Here is a 25,198-nt window from a genome sequence, read left to right on the forward strand (position 1 = left end):
ATATCATAATGAAGACATGAATGGCACCTTTTACCACTGATGAAATCTGCCTGCTTCTCATATATGCTGGAAAATGCTAGGAACAACCATAACTCCCTTTGGTGGAGTGCCTGCCTGCTGCCAAACCAGATTGGTCCATAGTGCTGTGTCTCAGAGCAGAATCATCTAGGTAGAAAAACATGAGTCACTACACCTAAACACTTGATGGTTATTACTATCCTTAAACACTTATCCTTAGCCTGTCAAAACACTTGGTGTTATCTCTGCTTTGCATAGAGGAGGAAATATTTTACACACTTGGGAGCAGACTTGGGCTCAGGCTAGTCAGCTTCACCTTAGTCCCTGAGAAGGTGACAGAGCAAGCGCTCTTGGAAAGGATTTCCAAACAGACAAAGGGCACAAAGGTAGTCAGCCTATATTTATGCAGAGGAAATTATGCTGAGCTTCTGATCGCCTTCTGTGAGGGGACCAGTTCAGTGGATTTTGTTTGAGCAGTGGATGTTGTTTACCTTGACCTTAGTAAGGCTTTTGACACAGTCTTCCATAACATCCTTATACATATTGCCAAGGTGTGGGTTAGGTAAGCAGGCAGTGGGGTAGGTGGGAAACTGGTGGTGCTGCCAGTCCCAGAGACTTATGATGAGTGGCACAAAGTCCAGCAGCAGAAATGCCACTAGTAATGTACCCCACAGGTTTACCCTGGAGTCAATAGAGTTAACACCTTCATTAATAACCTGGCCAACAAAACTCAGTGTACTCTCAGGAAGTCTGTGGACAGTACAAAACTAAGAGGAGTGTCTGATGCACCAGATGGTATTAGTCTGTGCTATTCAGCAGGAATGTGCTGCCATTCAGCAGGACCCGGACAGAGAGAAATCTAATTAACCTCAACAAGGCAGGGCATAAAGTCCTGCATCTGCAGAGACATAACCCCACCATTACATGCATGCTGGAGACAAAGTGTCTGGAAAGTGGCTTTGCGGCCTTGGGGATGTGGTGGACCAAAAGCCAGCAGTGTACCTGCATGGCAAAAAACTCCAACAGCATCCTGTCCTGCTTTAAGGTGTGAGCAGGTCGGGTAACCTGCTCTTACACACTTTTCTTGAGCAGGGGGACTGGAACAAAACATCTCAAGAAGTTTTTTTCCAGCCTCAACTCTTCTGTGAGGCTCTATGTGAGCAGAGATCTAACTAGCATTGGCTTTAGTTTGCTGAATTACTTTAAACAATATCATGAGTCACACCTAGAGGTTTTATTCAGGTCTTAGGGGCATACTGGGCAAATAAGATGACTAAGAACACCTTATTAGCTACATAAAAGGCATCAAAGTTAGAAGCAAGTCATTGGAGTTGCCTCCAATGAGTGCCACAATTCAGACCACATTGAGGCTCTTTCATTGCTCAGTTCTGCAATAAACAAGAGGAAATACTGTTTAATCTGTAGACCCACAACACTACAGGAGCAAAATCAAGATTGATATATTCCATTCCAGAAATGTTTCCAAATAATTTATTTGTAACAACAGAGAAATACTTCAGCATCAGCACTATTTTGTTCTTTATAATCTAGTGTTGTTTTGTCTTCTATTCTGCAAGCACCCAAGCTACAATTTGTCAAGAAGTTTGTACTAATACATTGTTATACTCCCTAAAATGGTTCAAAATTACTTTTCTGGAAATTGCAACATTGCAGCACCAAGAAACCAATATTTTTCTCCCTGTTAGAGATGGAAACAAATACTCTGCTCATCGGTGAGACTGTTGTTATAGGTCTGCAAAACACCTGACATCACATGCCAGCTACAAGGGATGTAAGAAGAGCAAGATAAATAGCTATTGTGATTAATAATCCCACTGAACCCCAAGCCAGGCCTTGTGCTCACAGCTGAAGGCAGAATCAGACTATTACTCTAGGGCTAAGCCCTTTAAGAAGAATGAGGAAGGAAAGTGAGTGGATGAAAGCCAGGCTTGTTCTTGCATTTGTGTGAGAAGCACACACTTGTTCTTTCATTTGACTGTTAAATACCAAGATCACTGGAGAAGTAATTTTCTGCTATGGTTATAAAGGAGCCAAAACTCCATGCAGAAATCACAGTCTGAAACCTATTTTCCCTGCAGCTCGCGTCAAACACTCCATCTTAAAATTGTTGTTAAGACCACCTAATTATTTAAGAAATTATGGTATGTCCAACTGACACAGAACAGATGGCTCAGATCTCTGCAGAGGCAGCAGTACTGCACATCTGGCTAGAGCAGACACAGCTACTGCCAGGGAAAAGAGGGAAAAGTGCATAATGGCAGGACTCTATAAATTCATCCAATAACATAAATCAAGAATAAAATTACTTGCTTAGGGAACAACAGCGTCCCACTCCACACAAAATCTGGCCTAAAAGGCATTAGGAAAAGGCAAAAGGTAGTGTGGAATTATTCAATTTACTAATGGAACACTAACTTGAGAAATTCAATTTAGGAAAATACTTTATTTGGTTTCAGTAATACTCACATTACTTCTTTACAAAGCTGTAAGGAAACATAGCTTTAAAGCTTCCTGAAATAGGGATTATTAATAAAATAAAAGTTTCCCTTGGAGAAACTCAGCAAGTATCTTGTTTCTCAATTATAAAGGCAGACGGGAACAGGAAAGCAAGAATATCTGGGAGATAAGACTGAATACAACTGTTCAGCTTGCCCTAAGGAACTAAAGCATTGTAATAAAATATCTGTGAATCTGAAGCTGCAGGATGAAAAAAACCCAAAATCTTAGGGACTTCAAAAAATTAGCAGAGACTTTCATATTTGCTAGAGACATCTTTTTAGTGGACCATGTTCTTTAGGAAATGGGTATGCAGTGTTTGAAGATAAAGCAGGACTAAGTTCCTCATCTACATCCTCATTGTACTGCTTTGAAAATCACATCATCTTTGTAGTAGAATTAATGCCAGGGAAAAATCTCACCAACAGAAGAGCCTCCAACTAGCATTGGATTGTTTCCTGTCTCCAAAATGTCAGAATCACATGTATTGCATTATGCAGAGTAATGGGCTAGAAATAACAAGTTGCTGCATGCTTGTGGTAAAGATGTGCTGAATGCAACTGTAGAACAGATCTTACAGAGAGGATAGACTTTAAACAGTACAATGCGGAACAAAGTTTAAGCTTAAACCAAAGGCAATAATTTACAATACCAGGTACAAAACACCTGTGCTCTAGGTCTCATCCTAGACAAGTATCAAAATTAGCATGGAACAGCAAAGATTGTATCAATTGAATCCTCTTCCAAAACCAGAAAAAAAATCTATTACACTCTTAATTGTGCATATGTGGATCTAGATTTAGAGCTGACATTGATGTTATTTTGTACATTGAGTCTTAACAGGGAGTACTATGGGAAAATAGAATGTGAGAACTTTTCTATATCTGTAATAGATTTTGTAGTTAAAACATGCTCTATTACAAGGCTGCAAATGGCCAGTCAGGAAAAGCTATTTCACAGTCTTAGAGGATTTAATAGCTATGTGCTAACACTTGTTACATTTATCTCAGAAGTTGCCCAGGAAATTTATTATTATAATGCCAGAAGGGAAGTTAGCAAAACATTACAATTGTTTCCTTGGTACTTCAAAATAGAAACAAAAATAGAAATGTGAACACTTACTGAGGCCCTGAAGTATACCACATAGCACCTGTTAAAAAAACAAAACCAAAAGAAATCAAAAATACCCATCCTTTTATTTCCAAATGCAACCTGTCCACATACTTGGTAAGAATTGCTGTCTTAACTAAGGTTGAAATAGATCTGCTTGTTTCTCCTTATGTCTTCTTTCAGGGTCTTATAGGAAAAATGTAATACATTTTAACATTAACATCATGTCCCAAGCTGCTCATTGAAAAGGCAAAGATGTGGCAGAATGGATGGAACTTATATATTAAAATAAAAAAAAAAAAATCTTACTTGAAGTCTCCCATTCCCTCAGTGGAAGGAAACAGGCAGTGGCTACTTTTAGAAAGGCCCTAGACTGCCTGTCTGTTCGAAACAAGCTGAAAGCCTGCTCTCATACCAGGTCCCTCTGGTTTAGGTCTGTTGACTGGCACTGAGCCAGTCACTCACTGTTATGACCTAAGCAGTATATGAATCACATGTTTGGACCTCAGAATCACAAGGATGAGCACTTTCAATACACCAAGCCACTAGGAATGAGGCTAAGCTACAGCCAATTTGGAAATTTCCACTCATAACCATTTTTGTTTAAATACCACAGCATTTAGACTCCCTAATCACAGGCCCAGACCCCACAATATTTATCCTGTGCAAACATGAAACAAAGGCATCCTTAGTAACAGAAAGAGATTTACATTTCCAGTTCTAAGAGCAAGAGGTGGTTCTAGGTTCTGCAATGAAGCAGAAGTAATAAAGGTTGTCTTTCTTCTAGAAAAGCAATGTGAATCTATTTCTGTTCAGCAGAGACTGTCATTTAAGAAGCATTTCTAAAAGTAAAGTTTTGAAATTAAAAACTGCTATGGGACCAGACCACACAACATTTATGAACCAAAACTCTCAGTCTCTAGGGTCACCATGACCTGGAATTTTAGAAAAGTCTTCTTTTACATTAACAGAGGAATGCTGTATTTAATGTAATGAGAGCCGGGTGCTAACTTCCCACTGCCTGGTACACACATTCTCAAGATATCACCTTTTCTTGTGAACTGACAAAAAATTAGAAACTCCAGCTCTTAAGTGTTGGTCACGGGACTTCCAAAGGAACAGAAAAATATTACAGATTTTGTTTGTGCAGGTATGGCTTTGACAGATCTAGGCAAGGACATATGCAGGCTGTGAAATTTCAGAAAACCTTTTACCTGTACTAAAAGCAAAAATTACACATTTTGAGGGCTTCTATGGTTCAAAAATCCACATATATATACTATGCTGCATCATCCCTTAGAAGTTTGAAATGAGGTCTTTTTTTTTGTCTTATAAATTCTCTCCCCCATCCCACCGAGGGCTAGTGAGTGGATGGCTGGGGCTTAGTTGACAGCTGGGATTAGATCACAACAAGATTCTTGGAATTTCACTCTGATAAAATCTGCATTTGACATTTTCAAACTTGTGATGCCTTGATTATAACAAGAAAATAGCAGATATATATTTTAGTGAGGAAGCACTATTCTTGTTTGGAAGTTTTCATAGGTAGGTCCCATACTCCAATTCATCTTGAGGAAATAAAAAAACCCTTAACAATATATAGGAAGGAAGTGTAAAACAATAGTTATACCACAATTTAGTAAGGAGTCTCTTATGTGGTAATCCCTCAGAAACCTGAGAATACACATGGAAGTTTCATGTACTACAAATAACCCAGACCTTATCTTTTACTTTCATATTAAACTTACTTTTAGAATGTATTTTTCTTATTAATACTTAATGAACCTTTTCAGCAAGGGATTCATACTGTTCTCAGCTGATGTACAGTTTATGAATACTAAATCTGTTTAAAAGTTAAATTACCTTTGATATCCAAACTAACACTTCAAGGAATAAGTCTATATATATACATATATATATGTATATATTAAAATCAGGGACTAACACTTATTTACATTTGTAAATCAATCAAAATAATCTGAGTAGCATGTAGTCTAATCAGCCTATACTGTTAGCAACAGTTCTCATATTAGACAGTTCATCTTATAACCACAAGGATCTGGGTAGAAATTTTGCAATAAATATTCTGTCAAACATACTGTTTTATAAAAGCTGAAATACTTCAGTAATGTTATAATATTTTGACCAGCATCTTTTACATTTCATCAATGGGACTCAGGTCAGAAAATAGCCCTTTTGACATGAACTAAATTTGAACTGTCCAAAGGTTTGTTTTTCTTAGAGCACAAAATGACGTATTTCTAAAAAGACAACTAACAGTCACAAAGAAGTCAATTAGAATCATCCACACTGCTCCTCTGTAAAATGTCTGGATATCTTATTGCAAATAGGTTTTCTATTACATCTCCTTAAACTCATCACTTAAAAGCTCCAGTTGTCAAAATATTTTACACCTGAAGTAACTATCTTAGTTCCTTGTCCTCATCTCTTTCAATAAGAAATTATTACTTATATTTTATAAAAAAAATGACTCTGTGGATTGGCTTCCTTCCTCTTTCATAGCTGCATTAGTTTTCACAATGTTCTTGACTGAGGAGTATCAGCACCTTTCCAGCTACTCAAAGGTAAGAAAAATGAGTCCACAAGAGAAAAGCAGAGCACATTGTTTGTGGGGAAGCTGCTGAAGGACCAAAGAAAGACTCTCACATGGTCAGACTTGGGATGTCTTAGGAGAGTCTTCAAGTTACAGATGCATCCGTTTACACATTTAGCCTGTATTTTTACATTTGTGTATACAGACAAATGATACTGAATTTACATATACATAACCTGCAGAAAATATTTTAATTTTTTTAAATCTCAAAAGTTTGAAATGAAGCAGTACTATAGAACCTACATAAGTACATCCTGAAGTATGCATTTCAGCTTTGATAGTATCCAATTCCCTTTTTCAGATCCCTGCTGTGTGGAATTTTTTCCCCTTCAGGTGATTTTACATGGATGAGTAGGATTTGTTGTGATTCCAATACAGCAAGAAGCCCAGATTGTTATATTTGTCCATGGGGTGAGAAGGAAGCCCCTTTTGTCATACCATCGGAGAAGGGGTATGACAAAAGAACCTGATAGGGCTTGATCTGCATAAAGCAAGGAAAGTATTTCACCTTTGCTATTCAAGACAGCATCACACAAACCAGCAGTTATAAATTGGACTCACAATGAGTAGGATGACTCTAGCTCAGAGTCTAGAGCTAAGACAAGAGCTAGTTTTAAAACACACCAAAAAAGTTCACTAATAAACTGAATCCCTGAGTTGATTAAAATCCAGCAAAACAAAGCCAGTATGTTCCTAACAGTGTTCTAGGTCTGGAAAAGGGCTTCAAGGTAAAGGCCTGTCTTGTCAAAGAGACCTCAAAGGTAGTCTTCTGAAGGGTAGATAGTGATGCTTGGACTGCAATACAAGTAACACTGAAGAAGAGATGGATAACACCGGCATTATGATCCTGGAAGACTCCGATCCTTACAACACTTGTTATTACAACAGATATTATTCCCAAGGTAAAAGATACAATAGCACTGAAATCCCAAAAATCAAAGTTATAATTGAAATGAATTAAACAGTTCTCTCTGGCAGTTGCTGAACTGTCACTATTCATAAACCCATAAAGCTTTCATGCAGGTACAGCCAAATAAAACAAAATGAGCTCTCATCATTTTTAGTTGGCTTAAAATCTTCAAGTAAGCTGTCTATAGAATGACTGTGAAAAGTGTGGTATAAAGTGATAGTGAAATGTGATTTGAATGATAGTGAAAAGACTCAGATGAACTTGGTACAACAACATTAGACTACAGGGGTGGTGATGGTAATTAACAAGATCCTACACAGGGTCTACAAATTGAGCAGAAACATAGTATTATATGAACCACACTATCCTAAAAATAACTCCTCAGTTCTACACTTAAGGGAACAACAAGGAAAAAGAAGTAGAGAAATTCTGCAGTGACATGAGAAAGCTCTGGCAGCTGCCTCTAAGTGGGAACACGGACTCTGGATGGCATCCATCAGCTCTGACCCCACAAAAATAATTGTACAGCAAAGCCAATGTCAATGTATGCAGAGTCAAAGAGCAGAGTCACTCGTGAGTTAGGGCGACACAATCATAAAATTGGTTTGTCCATTCATAAGCCATCAAGATGATATTCAGCCATCATATCAGCAGATGTAAATTAGATGAAAGTTAACATTATTTCAGAAAGTCCAACTCTGCCTCAAAAACAAAAAAAATCAATATTTCAAAACCTACAATGTGGCAAGACAACATTTCATTTGTACCTTGGCAGACAAACCTGGTTTATCAGTGGGACTTCTGTTTACCTGGGATGGTATGAACAAGACAAAATACCTAATCCTAAGGTCTTTCAACACCATCCATGGAATTTAATTCCCTTTACATTTCATTGCAATAACAGCATTTCCATGCATTTAGAATGTGCCTATCACAGAACAGAACTGTCTGTCCCACCTTGGCCCATAGGCTCTGGGCTGTCTCAGCTGCATTTGTTCCTCATACCCATCTCCCCTCTCTGTATCTGAACAGCTCTGAATAGACATTGTCTGCAAACAAAGGAACATGTTTTCCCCTTCCCCAGCAAAGTGAAAAGTGTATCCTAGCCTGAACTGCCCTCCAATCCTGAAGGATTAATATTTCTTGAATTAAGGACCAGTCATTCCTCTAGGCAAGGAATTCCACTTTGGGCTGGGGAAGAGTGGCAGGCTAGACAAATTTTAAAGTACAAGTAGATTCATTAGGTCTTACAATCACAACTGACTACCAGGACATGTGTCAGAGAAGCCACTTTTCATAGCTTTGTAGTGGCTTTGAGCATCTTCCCTGATGTAGTGCTTACAAGGCTTGCAGATAGCTGTGAAGCATTTCCAAACAGGCTGTTACAAATAATTCTGAGTAACTGTCATTCAGTAAGACTTTACAGACATTGTTGCCTCCTTAGAAAAAAGATTGATGGAGAACATTAAATCGATACAAGTCCTAGCTGATCCTTGGCTTCAGTGCAAGATTGAAAACCAGGCTTCAAGCATTTTGAACACCTTTGTACTTTTCTTCAAGGTTTGCAGAGCATTGACCAAGCTTGAAAATTCTTGAGCTGCTATAGGTCCTCAATAATATTACTTGAATATTAAAGCACTTTTCTACTAAAATCATTAAAGAGAATGTTTTATGCTGTCTGGGGTCCTCCGTCTGCCTCCCTATTTATTGACAGCAGCCAAGTCCCACTGCCCTGTCTGACATCTCATAGATGTCATAAAAAAACCAAATTAATTTCCAAAAGACTCCTGGTTTGCCAACATTGAACTCCCACTGTCAAGTCTTAGAGGAAATTCAAAGTTCACCTTTTGCAAGATTAAGAGCAGAATGAGCCCTCCAAAGCTACTGTTTCAGAAATATATCGAAAATAAATCCATTTAGTACAAGCAGGTCTTAGCTTTTGTCGTTGTCATACATTAAGACCTGAGATGTAGTAAGATTGTATTCTAGTGGGTTCCCACACAGCCATAGACATCAACAGAAATTGCCACTATAAACCAGGAGCTAAGGTGCCATTCAGAAGAAGTAAAATTATTCTGATAAAATACAAAAATTCTCATCAATGCAAGCCACCTTAGGCTTCAATGGTTCTGAGATTTAGGGTGCAACTCCTTTTATCTGAAATTGGATGACTAAAATAGGTCTGTTTCTCTACTGGCTTCTCTCTTGTGACAATACAGATAGCCCAAGGTGGCCACTTCCAACATGGACACAGGAAGAAACACGAATCTCCCCTTACTCAAAAAGTCTTCAAGCTAACAACCTCAAGTCTACAAGTCTAATAAGTTCTGTCTCCATAGGAGAACCCAAGATGTATCAATAAATGTTTTTTATATTAGGAAGCATCAAATCTGTAGAAACTTTTGGAAAAGTAATTTGAAATGCTGAGTTGTAATAGTTTTACGTGGCCTCAAACAAGAACAATTTAGCAAATTAAGAAAGTAGACAGAACACGTAATTGAAATTGCCAAGCAACAAAACCTACCTCTCCATCTCACCTACCTGAAAAGACACATTTTAAAGACCTTAGTTCATCACCTCTCACAAAAATAAAACCTAAGGAAGTTCCACATGCAACAAAGAGGCAAAACCATTTAAGATAAAAGTCAATACCAACAGTGAAATAAATATGAATAAACTGTCTTTGAAGTTGCCTTCATAAAAAAATTAGGTGTCCAATTTTCACAGAAACTCAACTACAGAATAGCCAGTCTATAAAAGAGCAAAGAACCCTTTTAAACTGAAGATATACTATAACAACCTTCTCAGAGATTTGTATATTACAACAGCTGTATTGGCAAGAGGAAAGACAGGATTACTTAGGAAGTCCCTTCCAATCCTATGCTCCTAATTTGAGTTTCTACTAAAGAGAAGAAGTCAAGCTGATCAAAGAGGAAACAGTATCCAGGACTCCAACATTCAAGTTTTTCTTGAACAACTTCAAATCTCTCCTCTTCTTTCCCCATCTCAACTCCCTCTGCCTTTAACCTTATTCTAAGACACTAGTGCCAGGGAGACTAAGCAGACCTGCCATTTTCTGCAATTAAATCACCTCTGATCTGATAGAAAAAAAAAAAAAAAAAAAGAAGAAAAAGACAGCTTTCAATCCCTCTTCCTTCATTTAATATAGAAAGTATGCTATACAGTCACACAACAGAAAATAACTTAAATACATCCCAGCACTACCCTTACTAATGCACTATACAATACCTCATTTCAAAGCTGAAGGACAACATAGACAGCTCTGGTAAAACACTTCCTTTAGGAAGCTAGACATTGTTATATATATTTTCCATAAATAACAATCAGAGATAATCTAGGAAACACACATGACTTTCATTTGCAATGCAAATTTACCTTACCAGAAGGGTTTGCTTGTCTCACTTAAGCAGGGCTGCACAGCATATAAACCTCCAGTGCTGTCTGGTAGGCACCAGCTAAGAACTGGCTGTAATAAGAAGAGACATTTCACCTGGGCCATACAGGTGAAATTTGCCTCCTCTTTAGGAGGACAATCAAGTATCAGAATTAATGAAAGCAAAACAGCAGCACCTGTGAAGGTGGCGCTGACATTCAGAAAAATGGATCCCTAAGGAAATTTTCTAGGCAAGATTGTATACTATATAAGAGTATATGTTACCTAAGTAAAATTAAAATATAAACCAGCTGCAATCTCTGCACTGAGGTCTGGACTACTATAAGAACAGTAATACAAAAAAGTTTTAGAAAAAAAAAAAAACATGAATGTTCATACAGCAACTTTTCTTTGTTTAAAATGCCACAAACCTCAAACCTACTCCCATATCTGAAGAGCAGACAGCACCCAGGAGCATGCCTAACATTCAGATCCAATGTGGTTAACTTGGGAGAGGGGTGCCATGCCACTGCCACTTCTCTTGGTACTCCCTGCACTGCTTTACACTATGTTCAGGAGGGAAGAGCAGGGACTTAAGGTGCCTGTGGCTGCATGAACCCATGCACATGCAAGGGTTTCTGGTAACAGGGGTAGAAGATGTTCTTCTGTATGGCAAAATGCAGAAAATAGCTCAGCTATGGTCTGCCAGGGAAGACAGGAGTGTGATAGGACCAGGGAATTGTGGGTGGTTGTTGGTGGGAATCAGAATTTAATAGTGGTGTTAAGGTGGTGGATACCAAAACCAAGGGGATGTGTTTGAGCAGTGCAGCTAAAGGCGTTTAGAATTCCCATTTAAGTTTGACTGAAGGACAATTTCCTTCAGACAATTACTGATGGAAAAAGTCATTATTCAATGGAGTAGGAAGTGGCTCAGGACAGCAGTCATACACTTCAACTATTTTGGGTAAACCCAGACTGATTTCACTGACCAAAGAAAGTCACATCACTTTTAGCTAAACTCTATGACAGAAAGCAACAATAACTCAATCTGTATTGTCGCCTGAAGCTACAACAAGCTGAAGCCTTGAGTCAGTGAGAAGATGTTGGTGGACAGTTTGTGTGAGTTGTAATTGCAGGGAGAGTGTGTTTGGATAACTAACGTCTCACCTAAGCACTAAGAGGCTCATGGGGGCAAACCACTGAACCTAAGCAACTTACCAAAATAGAAAAGATAAATAGGAGTGGCTTTTTATGATCCATTCACAGCTTGAAACTAGTCCAGAACTCAAGGAAGACTGTACTGACATCAAGCAAACATCATTATGAAGAAAGAATATGATGTTATAAATAGGAAAGGATATGTACAGTATCCCCTCCAAAATGCTGCTGAGCCTGGTGAGTAGGTATATAGTGAATACATAGGTTATTTCTGAACAAATGATTTTTCAAAAATTCCACATTTAATGTTTTCTGAGATGCTAAAAAGAATCATTGCTGCTCTTAGACAAGTTCTTCCCCCGTAACTGCAATACAGCTGCTATTAGTCAATTCCCCTGGCCTCACCAGATCTCAAAGTAACCTGAACCTAGTATAATGTTCTTCATTTCGTTTTTTTCTGTGGACAAAATCAGGAGCATTTCCTTTCTGACAGTATGACACAGGCTACAGACAGCCTGGCGCCAAAGCTTTCTAAAGATCAATATATTTAATGCATTTAAAGTCAGTAAAATCTCTCAGGTTAGTCCTGGGTCACGTGAGTAAAAAGAAAGCCAAAAGGCTAGGGAACACTGAAGATATAGATTTAATATTTCATTTGCTTATTTAAGGAGCTGTCCACTTTAACAAAAACCTATTTAAGTTATTTTGGGTTTCCATTTAGAGTATATTTCTCAAAAAGTTTTGGTAAGCATGAGAAAAATTTAATGTATTAAGTGAAGTCAGATACACTAAGACACAGGCTGGTAGGAGATTTATGTGCATAAGGACAAGAGTGAATAAATGCCAAAGATTGTGGGAAAAAAGTATTATCAGTCCCATCATACCAATTTTCTTTCTTCCCATCCCCCAATTTTATTTTTTTCACTTGAATATTGCTTCAGTCACTCTGGCCTTTCCCACTGGCTTTCCTCATTTACTTAAGTTGCTTCTCATTTTCATTAACCTCCAATGTTTATTGCTCCAAATGATTATTTTTGTTTGTAGGTAAGTTTTACTGCCTCTTAAATACAACAGCCAGAGGCAATCACACAAGTGAGAAAACTAGTCATTCTCCAATGAAGTTCACCAGAACTGTTTTTCTTTTATTCAGCCTCAAAAATTCCATAGGGACTTCCATTTACCCTACCTACTTCCCACCTTCCACTCCAAAAAATGTCTAACAGGAAAAAAGGAATGAGCCTTACTGAAAAAGCTGCCATCCTTTTGTGTCTCAGTTCACATGCATCAAAAAACATTATCTATATTAAAATTTAAAAATATTGTAGAAAAATTGCTACCTTGTTGTCAGTCTTCAAAAGATACTAAATAATGGTATTCCAAGTTTACTATATGTCTTGCAAAGCAGTATTTTTGTTGCTCACAATTGGAAGAGCAACTTAATAAACTTCAGTTCTGTGCACAACACTGAGCTGCCAAAACCAGTGAATGAAATCACATTTTCCACCTTAACACAGTATTAACTACAAAGCTCACGCACACACTGCTTTAAATGCAAATATTAATTATTTCATGCTAATATTTTAGCAAGAGTGAGTGCAATTATTTCATCAAAGTAGATGCAGTAGGAGGTAAGCAAGAAGAAGTAGCTGTTACTGGATTGTGAGAAATAAATTTAGTCTTCTCTTGTATGGATTAGGTGGTTAGAAAAAAAATGTTGCCTTTCTGTTACATCAAAAGGTCTGCTACATTTTGGTAAATTCCTTTTTGGTAAATTAGGGATGAAGACCAAGTATCTAATTCCAGATGAATTCTATAATATTTTTGAAGTGTTTACAATACTTTTAATAGGGTTTCTACTGAAAATCTGGACATGAGATTCAAGGTACTTTACACAATCATTAAAGTTAACATCACTTATTTTGCTCTCTGAGTGCATCCCATTCTGCTAAAAGTCCTCAGCCTTGGTGTGTTATAATACTACAAAAAAGTTGGTCCTTGCTATGAATTCCAGGACTTGCTACTTTGTAGCAAGTATATGCTATATATTTATTATATATGTATAAGCATATATATATTATATTTTATGTATATATATATGTATAAATACACACATATATATATTCTGGGTGCAGAAGAGTAGAACTAGAGGAGCAAACTAGAGGAACAGCTTCAAGTTTTATGCATTGTTGTCTTGTGCTTGAAATGGCAGAAGCCAGCTGTGAATATTTCACCCTGGGACCAGGTCTGCCTGATACCATGTCAGAGATGTAGGGCAGCGGCCCAGCTCCCTGCGTGTCTCTGCCTATCCAGTCAAACTGCACATGCTCTCCTTCATCCAGAAGCTTTACGTGATACATATCAAAGTTCCTAAAGAACTCAGTGATCAAAAAAGTGATGATCCCCTCTCAGATAAACTGTCTGCTTTGGGCTCTGAGGCTTTTGTGCCTTGAGGTTCTTGTGATGGAGAAATCCAGCCTGGAAACAAGTAAGCAACAAAAATTTTCACATTAATTCACTTCACAATGCTAACTCTCCTCTACATAAACATCTCAGTGAATCAGCTCTTCCTAACTGCTTGCCCCCTGCTACTCGGCAACGCACAACAATATATATGCATTTTAGAAAACAAGCACCATCTCCCTTGTGGCTATTCTTCCTTGTGACCTAGAGAAATCAGGTTTTGCCCAAGTTTTCTGAAGGAACGGCTGTAATATAACATAACACTTCCATGCTAAAAACGCAAAAATATGTACAATGAGAATAAAAAAGGACCATTTCACCAAAACACGACTTCAACCTGAGCTACAAAGTTTGTTTTGAACTTGCATTTCCAGGGATCTCAGCTGTAATTTTTTGCATCTACATTACAGGCCTCAAATGTCACATCGCATTTCGTAGTCGAAGAAATTATCTGTTCTAGCTCTGAAGTTTAAATATGCCATATGTAACACTGTAGCATCTAGGGGGTCCAAACAATTTGGCTATAAACTCCTAAGAAGGGATAGGCAAGGAAGGAGAGGTAGTTGGGGTAGTCATGTATGACCAGAAGTGTTTCAACTGTCTAGAGCTTTAGGATGGGTTGAATGTTTATGAGTGTTTAGAGGGAAGGCCAATAGGGCAGATATCCCAGAGGGATTCTGTTATGGACCATCCAAGCACTTATAGAATATAGCAGGGGAGATTTACATTGTATACTATACTAGTATACATTGTATACTAGGTTTACATTCATTTTTTCCCTGAAAACACTGGTGTAAGTTGCCCAGGGAAGTTTTTGAGTCACTGTCCCTGGAGGTATTTAAAAGACATGTAGATGTGGCACTGAGGGACATGGTTTAATGGTGGACTTGGCAGTGCTGGGTTAATAGCTGGATTTAATGACCTCAAATATTTTTTCCAACATTCTGTGATTCTAATACCAAGTCAGGCAGACAGCAGAAAATAAACTCTGCCTCCAAATTCTGTACTCTTTTGTATGCTAGTACTGTATGTAAAAACTCCAGTACATTCCACTGGCATAAGGACCAGAGGCCAATTTCCTTTCTACTGTGTATTGGAATGGCTCGACCAGTTAATTTCAAATAGCCCATGCTATTTCATTCCAGTAAGGAGTTTGCCCCAAGGGTCTTGCTAACACTTTTGATCATAAACACTAAAAGGGTAGTAATCCTCAAGCTCAAATGAATTTACACACTAGATTTCTATGGCTCAGGAGAAACAAAAGCTGTTCAATCTACTGTGAAAAGCTGGAATTTGTCTAAAAAATGAAAAAAGCCAAACAAATAGTGTTGTCAAAATATGCATGTATGTGAGGGCTCCAAAATATAAAATATTCACTCCTAAGCACAGAGCTAAATATGGATGGTAGCCCATAGCAGTGCTTTTCTAGAAGCTTCTCATAAGGAAGGCAAGTCCTGAAATCTTTAAACTGTGACTCTACAAAGCTGAAAACCCACTGAAGCCACCAGGACCATTCATCTTGCTGTGGGGTGACCTCTACCTCTGCTTCACAGTGCAAGACTAGAAATCTCAAGCATCATAAGGGGTAGCTGATACCACACTTATTTTTTGTACCTATAAAATGAGTTACATCAAGAGACTTAAAATACCAGCAAGATGTGAATCACAGAATCACAGAATTGTTAAAGTCAGAAGGGACTTTTGGAGATCATCCAGTCCAACCCCCCCTGCCAAGGCAGGGTCACCTGTGGAGCCTCCAATAGTCACCAAATCAGGTTACACAAGAATGAATTCAGGTGGGTTTGGAATGTCTCCAGAGAGGGAGACTTCACAACCTACATGAGCAGTCTATTCCCTGGGCAGAGGATGCTCTGACATCCTCAATGTAAAGTTCTTCGTCATGTTGAGGTAAATCTTGTGATTTTATTTACAGACATTGCTCCTCATCCTGTCTCTGGGAACCACTGTAAAGAGGCTGGCATCATTCTCTTGACACACACCTTTAAGATATTTATATTCACTGATGACATCCTTTCCCAGTCCTTTCTTTTCTAGATTAAACATCCCCAGCTCCCTCAGTCTCTCCTCATAAGAAAGACGCTCCAGACCCCAAATCATCTTTGTGGCCTTCACTGGACCCTCTCCATTACCTCTTAATCTTGTGCTGAGGAGCCCAGAGTTGGACACAGCACTCCAGATGTGCCTCACTAGGGCCAAGTAGAGGGACAGGATCACCTCTCTTGACCTGCTGGCCACACACTTCCCAAAGCACCCCAGGATCCCACTGGCCCTCCTGGCCACAAGGGCTCTGCTGGCTCATGGTCAGCTTGTCACCCACCAGGTCCTTTTCAGCAGAGCTGCTCTCCAGTGGCTCACACCCCAGCCTGTGCTGGGACTTGGGGTTATTCCTCCCCAGGTGCAGGAATCTGCACTGGCCCTTGCTAAACCTCATCAGGTTTCCCACTGCCCAACTCTTCAGCCTCTGAAGGTCCTGCTGAATGGCAGCTCAGCCCTCATGTGTATCTGCCATGCCCCCAGTTTTGTATCATCAGCATAAAATGGTACAACACAGTACTTCTGTAGGCCTAGATTTATTGCGCATATTTAATCATTATTCTGAAGAGGAGATAATAACCAATCACTAATTAAGTTAGTCAGATACGAAGAAAGCTGTTATGAAATTTTGAGTGACCTCTGTCTGATTCAAATGGAGACTGCAATAGCAGGGAAAAATGCCAGACAGCCAATTAAAGGTCTGGTGATAGAGTAGAGCAACAGAAACTTCTCATGTGGATTGTCAGATCTTAAATGAGCTATTATAACTCAGAGAAAAAAAAAATCACAAGTTTAATGTGAATAACTCCTTTCCTAAAACACATCTGCTCAAAAGACATCAATATCAGCCTCAAAAAATATTAAGAACGGTAGTACTGGAGTTATGGCTTCTTATAACTTCCTGGAACAGCATTTTCTCACTGATTACCTACCTTAAACAAAACAAACAAACAAACAAAACCCAAACCAAACCAAAACAAAACAAAAAACCCAAACAAACAAACAAACAGCAATGAAAAAGAAGCAATAATGGCTGAGAAATATTACAGCAATGAAAAATTTGCTCAAAAGACAGAGACTTACTAAAAACAGAAGACAAAACAGAAGTTCTTTTTTACATAACCATTTCTCAAGAAAAATAATTCTTACACTTTTTATTTGGCTACATTTTTGTAAAGATCTCTTGGAAGTTTCTATTGTAATCGTTGCAGAGTATTAAAAGAAATGGCCCCAGTGTTTTCAATGAGACAAAGAATATGAAGAAACACAATAATATTACAAAATGGTAAGGAGAATGTAAAATAAAATACCTTCAACAGAGCATAATTAAACTGTGTTAAACATTACTGTGAAGTGCATCTATAAGTCATAGCTTAAAACATTGATGTTTTAAGCTATGACTTATCATTGAAGATGACAACATATTTTTTCTGCTCAGTACTAGGTGAAGTTAACATGACTATGAACTCAAACTCCCAACCAGAAATAAAATCTAAGCTATTTCATCCTGCAATAGTCTGAAAACAACACTTGTATGAAGTTACTGTAAGACGAGACTCTTAGTACCATATGTTGGTAAAAGAATAAATCTTATTTTTTAAGTGGGTAATTGATCAAGAGGAAGTTAGGAGCACATAAAAATTTACATGTCTACACATGAAAACAGCCATCCAAATATTCAATTCTCACTCTATCTTTGAAGTCCCACAAACAACTCCATCTTAGCAACAAGACATTCCAAGTTCAAGAGCCTTTGTGAGCCTGAAACATCACCTAAGTCCCAAAATCTCAGATCTGGCTTATTTTCTATGGTGCAGCTGGAAGAAGTAGTATCCTGTACTACACAAGCATAACTTGGAACACTCACTTGAGTGTGAGGAATCCCATGTCCAGGGTCTCCCCACCTTGGGGCAGTGTGGACACCACCTTTCCAGCGGAACTAAAAGCTGTTTTGGGAAAGAGGATCTGGGACTGTTTCACTAGACATACTACAGCCCTGCCAGAGTGAAGTTGCAAATTTCATGCAGCTGGAGGAAAGGGGAGAGAGGATAGCACAGCCCAGTGGCTGGGCAACTTGGAAAGGGAGGGAAGAGCCATTGGTTTCACACAAGCAAAAAGATCCCACATATCTGTTGGGCAGCTGTGGTGAGCACAAATCCTGATGAGCCCTTTTAACAAATCCTGCTATAAGGACCTACCTCTGGAGAAGGGCCCGGACTCCACAGCCTGTAGGCACTGGACTCTGGTCAGCCTTTGCTAAGGGCTATTTCAAGGGTGTTTCTGCTGCGTTTGCAGGTTTCCACCCAATTCTGGCATGCACTACAGAGGGAGATTGTGTGTCCCAGCTCCATGTCTTTATTGAGCCTTCCTGGGACTGGCTACTGAAGACACCTGTTTCAGCCCTAAATATGACAGCAGAGAAGCACAGAGGCTACATCCAGCCCTTTGTTCTCACCACTAAAGCATTGCTGGCGCAACAATGTAAACACGTCACAATTCTCCCACCAACTGCAGTGGGAAGTGTATTGCATCTTCTATGCTTTGATTTAATTCTCCTCTGTACCTTGCAGCTGAGAACAAAAGTATTGTCCTTTGACAAGTTTCCTTACTGCAATAATACAGACATTAACAATAATGAAGGAAAGAAAAACCACTAGAAAAGAAGAGCTTTACTTAGACAAAATAATAAACCATAAATCACTACAGTGACAAGATTAAATGTGAAACCTCTAATTACACATTTAATCATTTGCCAACATCTTATTTTCTTGAAGTAATGTTCATGAAGCTCCAACAAGATTTGAATTTGAGACTGATTTTATGTATGAACTGCAAAAGCAATACAAATAGAAATGGTTTAAAGACTTAAAAAAGATGTCAACTTTAATCTTCAGCTATGCTGACATCTTACTGAACACCTTTATTGCTCTCAGTCACACCAGCCCTCATTTAGTGACATCACTGTGTCAAAACACATCAAGCCCAACTGTATTGCACAGATACTCTACAAAACAAAGTAGAAAACTAAGGGGCAAATAAGTGGTGACTTAAAATTAAGATACTGTATTAAAACACGAGAGCGTGATAACATTGTGGAAGAAGATGCTGTTATTTGTGAAGTATGGACAAACCCGTGCCCCCAGGCTGTATCATTTGCTCCACTGCCTTTTCCACAAGGAGGCAAAAAGCAGCTGCTAGAGCAGAAAAGTGTCTCATCAGCATCTGAACACCTTTTCCTATGCATTTCAGAGTCCAGAAAAAGTCCAGAAACAGAAAGCAGGGCTGGTTGTTGCTGTTGGGTTCAGAATGGCCAAGAGAATTACCTGATTTCTATAAAAGTTCTGTGCACCAAAGTCATCTTGCAGCACACTCAGAGGAGTACTTACTGAAAACAAAGTAACCCAAAGCACAACAAAAAGCAAAAATAGCAACATTCTCCTTCTTCTAACTGGAACATAAGGCAAAGTCCAGACAACCTTTGCATTTAGACAGATGCTCTCAAAGAATGTGGAGTCAGAAAGTGCAGATTTTCACCAAAGTCAGAATATTGCTTATATGCTAAGAAAACCAGCCTAATATACTGAACACATCTCCTAATATGAATTGTAAAGGCACTGTTGTACTGCTAGGTTTTGCTTCTCCTATAAGAGAGCAGTTGAAGTTGTAGTTGAAGGAAAAACCCTGGAGTGCCTTTTATTTTGTTTTATCATGTATGGCTTTGGTAAGCTGTATTATGTTCCTAGCCAGGGTAGATCTTCACACAGCCAAAACTGTAATTCAGCTGCTTTTTTTCCTTTCTAAAAACAAATTTAGACTGGGCCTGGGTTGCAGGGAAAATGGGTTTGCTGTATTCATGCTTTTCACCCCAGCAGAGGGGACCGAAGCATACAGGGCCTGGCCAATGTTTAGGGTGCAGAAATGTACAGGACCAAATACAGAGGAGAAGCATCAGCTACTCCAATGGAGGAGGGCAACATTTTTATTATGTCTTTTGTAGAGACACAAACTACCAGACAGAGAACTCTGAGGTAATGTTCAGGTCATATTTTCTTTTGTGATTGTCTATTTCTATTTGCATCTTCCTTTTGAAAAATAAGTCATCCTCTGGACATGTGGCTCTTGATTCCCTTAAATTGTTTGTTGATACTTGACAGAACCCCTGACTCACTGCTGTGAACTGGAGGAAATGCTCCAGAACTTGCTACAGTCTCTGCTTCTACCATCTTTTGGAACAGGCAAAGCCAGAAGAAAAAGAGGATCATTTAATCAGGTTCTGACTATTACATAAAGGCTACTGCATGTCTGCTTCTCAGCTAGGTAATTTTTTAAATTGTGTTTTGTAAACAAGAAAAAGTTGCTTATGAAAAGCAGGGAACACAGACCCACATCCATAGCAATCTAAGTACAGTCAGCACTGAGAAGATGAGTTTTCCTCATGTCTTTCCTTTTTTGGATCTCTTTATGAATCATGAGCAGTTTGGACTGATTCAGTAATGGATATTTCTGTTTCACCTACCACATTTGAAAATGACTTTAACAGCACAGCATGCATTAACCCCCTCCTCCCTATATAGAATTGCCTGCCTATTAAATCCACGTTCAGTGGTTAAACTGAAAATATAGGAGGTGTTTGGCTTAGTACTTCTGAATGCATGTGAGGCACCAGTGTCAGAGTCCTGGAAACATGACACATTTTGATCTTCTTTTTCTCAACAATTACTGGATAAATAATTTCTGAGGCAATGCTTAAAGCAGGCTCACTCATTGTGTACCTGACAACACATGACTGAGATGACAGGACATTTACTCACCCTGCCAGCCAGATGATCTGTAGGTCTTTGGAGTTTTTCTCTCTTTCTCTTCTCTAGTCCACTCATGCATCAGGTTCCTTAGAGATATGGGACAGCCAAGTGAATTTACTTTTCTTGCTCTGGGTGTAAGATAGTTACCTGTGACAGAGAGGATAAAGAGACCAAATGTGCCATATGAAGGTACCAGAACAATAATTTCCAATCATACCCTAATTCAGGTTATTCTTACCTCCTGCCTTCAATAGTAGCCAATATTGAGGAATAAAAACCCAAAGAGCTGATTTAAAAATAAGCAGCCTGGAGGAATTGCTGTTTAGTAAGGGTCAGAATCTTTTACGCTGCCCTTTGTAGAAAAATAAATGTGCAAAGAAAGTTTTCGGTGGTTTAACTAATTCTACTGGTTAACAGACCACATTTAAAATAGATACATTAAGTTTGATGCATCCACTTTTACCTTCTTTCTCACTGTAAAGAAACTACAATGATCTGTTCTGAAATATTAATTCAATCTCACCATTCTACCCATATTCTCTTCCCTGTACCTTCTCTAAGCTATTTTTTCTACTGTTTTTCACTCCAGAATATCCAGAATGAAGGAATGAAGATTATTCACTGGTTTTATGGCTTTTTTTCTTTAATACCTATAGACTTTCCCTCTTCAAGAATGAACTGCTCAGACCTAAATATGTTTCAAAACTGTGACCAAGCATTTCTGTTTCCCTCTTTTCCTCCCTGTACCACCAAGGGACCTGAGGGACACCAATTCAAAGCCATCTATGTCACTTTCCTGCTCCATTTCCTTCAAAAATACATCTGGTAAAGAAGTGGAAGAGGAGACTTTGGAACACATGCACAGATCGTATCCTCTACAACCACTGGACCACAATAGGTCAAGGAGAGAAAAGCAAACATGCAAACCCCAATCATGCTGCACTTAAAAACATTATAAAGAGCAGAAATGGGTAAATGTCTAGCTTTGTAGAGCTCCCCTGAATAATTTTTCTGTTTTGTCAACTGAATAGCCAAGATACAGAAGTAACTGAGGGAGAAAGGAACCAAGAATAGGTCATTATTTAATTGCCTCACGGAGTCTAAAATACAAAGGACTTTCACTAGGGGTTGCTTTGGAGGTAAAATTGGAAACTTCTCTTCAGAGAGTTTTCTATTAAAGGTCATGGGTATCAGAATCTATCGTCTCACTTTAGATCAGTTATAAAGCTACTATAAATAAAGTCTCCTGTATGGCACATTGTCATTGATTCCCACTTCAGTGTAATCAGCACTGCAGACACAGGAAACTCCTAAAATAAACAGCAGTATTCTGTACTTACTGAACTTAAAAACAAGTCAGGAGTTCTGTATTTATATTTTAAGATATTCATTACAATAATTTATTCATTGTAATTTAAGATATGCATCATACTTGCTATAGAGCAAATTATCTTATTATGATTTCAATGAACAAATCTACTGTATCAAAATACAGTGTAGCTATGACAACAGTAATTCATATTTACCACTGTCTTTACCACTAAGCAAATTAAGTAATTTTGCTGAATTGTTTCTTGATAATAAAAAATGTGATAATTTGCAAGCAGTAGTGTTAGCATTTACTGTTCTTAGAACTAGGCCAGTGTCTTCTTTGACAATTGTAAATACACCAAAATAACTTTCTTGGATAAAAACAGACCATGCAGCTGGAAAATATAGTGTCTATTCTATTGAAGCTACTAAAGAACTTATATGGTGACTACTTCAAAGTTCTGGGCAAAAAAAAACCTACAAAACCAACAAGATTTTTAAAAACCAAAATACTCTAGTAATTTTGCTTACATGCAAATGAAAAATCATGCTAAAAAAATCCCTTGTGGAAATAGATTGTTTTGATATCTTTCACCTTACTCTATATATCTTGCTGAAAAAGATTTGGGAGTATGAAAATGGGAGTAGGAAGAATGACATGAAAAATATAAACCAAATATTTGCATCAGCTTTTTTGACAGCTCCAAATGAAATGTGTCTCTTGAAACCCAAGACAGCAAAAGGAGCCCAGAAGAGGAAGCTGCTTGCTGAAAACAGCTCCCCCAGTGCACTGGGACCTCACAGGTTGCCATGAGGAAAGTCATGCAGGCACAGCAGATGGACAGCCCAGGATGAAGAGGTTGGGAGGTCTACCTGGGAGCAGTGCAGAACTTCCTTGTTCTGGACTGCTTGGATGAAACTGGGAAAGCCAGACCTCAGCTGGATTTGAAACTGATGAGGAACAGGAGAAACAACCAGATGAGCTTATAGGAGAACAAAAGGAAGTCTGAGAAATAGGTTATTGGGAGAGGATGGAAAATCTCCGTCCTTGTAGATACTCCAAATTCAGCAGAACAAGCCTGTGAGTGATGTTATCTAAATTTTTCTTGCTTAGACTAGGACATTGTTGATACCCTCCAGAGCCCTCCAGAAGTCTATTCTAACAAACAAATTGCTGGGATTCAATGACATAATTTAATTTACCTACAGTTTTCTTCCCTGTGAATAAAAGAAGAGTGAACATAAGAAGAAAAGCCAGAGGGAATAAAAAGTAAAAATTTATGTCATTTTAAATAATTTTCTCAAAGAAAGAACACTGATTTTGAGCAACAACAAATGCAAACAAGTAAAAATATTAGACTGCTACTAATTATAGTTTTATTTATATTTCAGTATCTATCACCTGTATGATTTTGTAAGCCACTCTGTTCTGCTTTTTCCCTTTCACTGAAAGTAAGTTGCAATACACAGGACATGGAGATTTTGAGTCCAGCCTTCACAATAGGATTTGTAGGGGCCCTTCGTTTAATCTGATACTTCCACTATACCATGGGATGGCACCAGACTGTAGGCACTATAATTTTTCCAGGTGCATGGTCCATCTGTTTCTTCCTCTTTGCCTCTTCATGTTTACCCAAAAAAGCACATGAATTTAGCACCATACACTTTTCAAGCCTGAGTAAGCAGCTTAATTATTCAGACAAAATAACATTGATTTGAAAGTGTCTGAACAAATGAAATTCAGGCTTGCCAACCTCATTGAGAAGGACAGCCAACCTGCTCAGGGAATTTCCAATTGCGTTACTTACAGTTCTTGTTTCTTTCTTTTATTTCAGGGTCATTTTATGCCATACAGAGCAAATTCTGACAAAGCAATCACACATCTGATTTTGAAATCAGAGGAGACTTTGCTAAAGTAGCAGACCTTCAGCTTCCTCTGAATTCAAGAGCACCCAAAGACAATACATGAATCAGGGAAGTTGACAGCTGACGGTGATAAAAAATAAAATAGTAGGCTTAATTCAGCACCCACTAAAATGAATGGGACAATTACGTCTGTGAATGAGCTACCCTTAAACATGAAGTAAATATCACACTCTATTGTTGACTCCTTCTTGGACCATAAATTCAAGTCTCCTTAATGTCATTTATGTAATTCCACAGGCTCATTTTTTAATAAGCCATGCCTTGTTTTCTTCAGTATTTCCAAGGGTAAGAATTTAGACAATGGGCAATCATTTTCCACAGTAATCACTTTTATCATAGCAGTCATGCTACAAAATAGAGACTCTTATTATACTCCATTTACTAAATGTAGATAGGAATCAACTTCTTGGGCTATAAATGGACAGTATTACTCATTATGTTATTTGCTATAATAGTTGAACACCAATGAGTTGCAGATCCAACAAATATCCAAAAATGGCCATGCAAAAAGCCCTTAAATTATGTTCTTGACAGATAATAACTAATGCTGTACACCCCTACTTTTTATGTTATGAACAATAAGTACACTATATTTATGCAGGAGAAACCAGTATTTAAAACTCTTACATTTATCATAAAAATAGATTTTATTACAGAAAACAGTGCCTTGCCATAAGAGATTTACAACTGATTAAAAAGGATGGCTTGTCCTAAAACACTTACATGATTGCATGCAAAGAAAACAGATGGTCTGTGTAACAGTAATTTGATTTCTTCCAGTAAACATTACTCATGATATAGAAAATGCTTATGCCGATCTACTCCAGAGTGATGTGTGCGCTTTGCCTCTCTCTTTAAATGAAGCCTGTAATTCTGTTCAAGAAACAGCACTGCAGCTCTGGTTTCCCAACAAATCAAATAAA

General features: G+C 38.3%; 1 protein-coding gene across 19 annotated transcripts in view; it reads right to left on the reverse strand.

Annotated features, from left to right (window-relative positions):
• Nucleotides 1–25,198, reverse strand: part of LOC137476785 (poly(rC)-binding protein 3-like) — a 498,078-nt gene that overhangs the window by 372,232 nt on the left and 100,648 nt on the right. For 18 of the 19 annotated variants that reach the window (XM_068195267.1, XM_068195274.1, XM_068195250.1 and 15 more), the window contains one exon: nt 21,048–21,185. The gene's annotated coding sequence lies outside the window, so the exon portion shown is untranslated. Of the gene's footprint in view, nt 1–10,570; nt 10,674–21,047; nt 21,186–25,198 lie in introns of those variants that run through there. The other variant, XM_068195181.1, reaches the window with a different exon arrangement.

This window comes from Anomalospiza imberbis, chromosome 1 (genome assembly GCF_031753505.1).
Source record: "Anomalospiza imberbis isolate Cuckoo-Finch-1a 21T00152 chromosome 1, ASM3175350v1, whole genome shotgun sequence".
In the NCBI taxonomy this organism is placed as follows: domain Eukaryota; kingdom Metazoa; phylum Chordata; class Aves; order Passeriformes; family Viduidae; genus Anomalospiza; species Anomalospiza imberbis.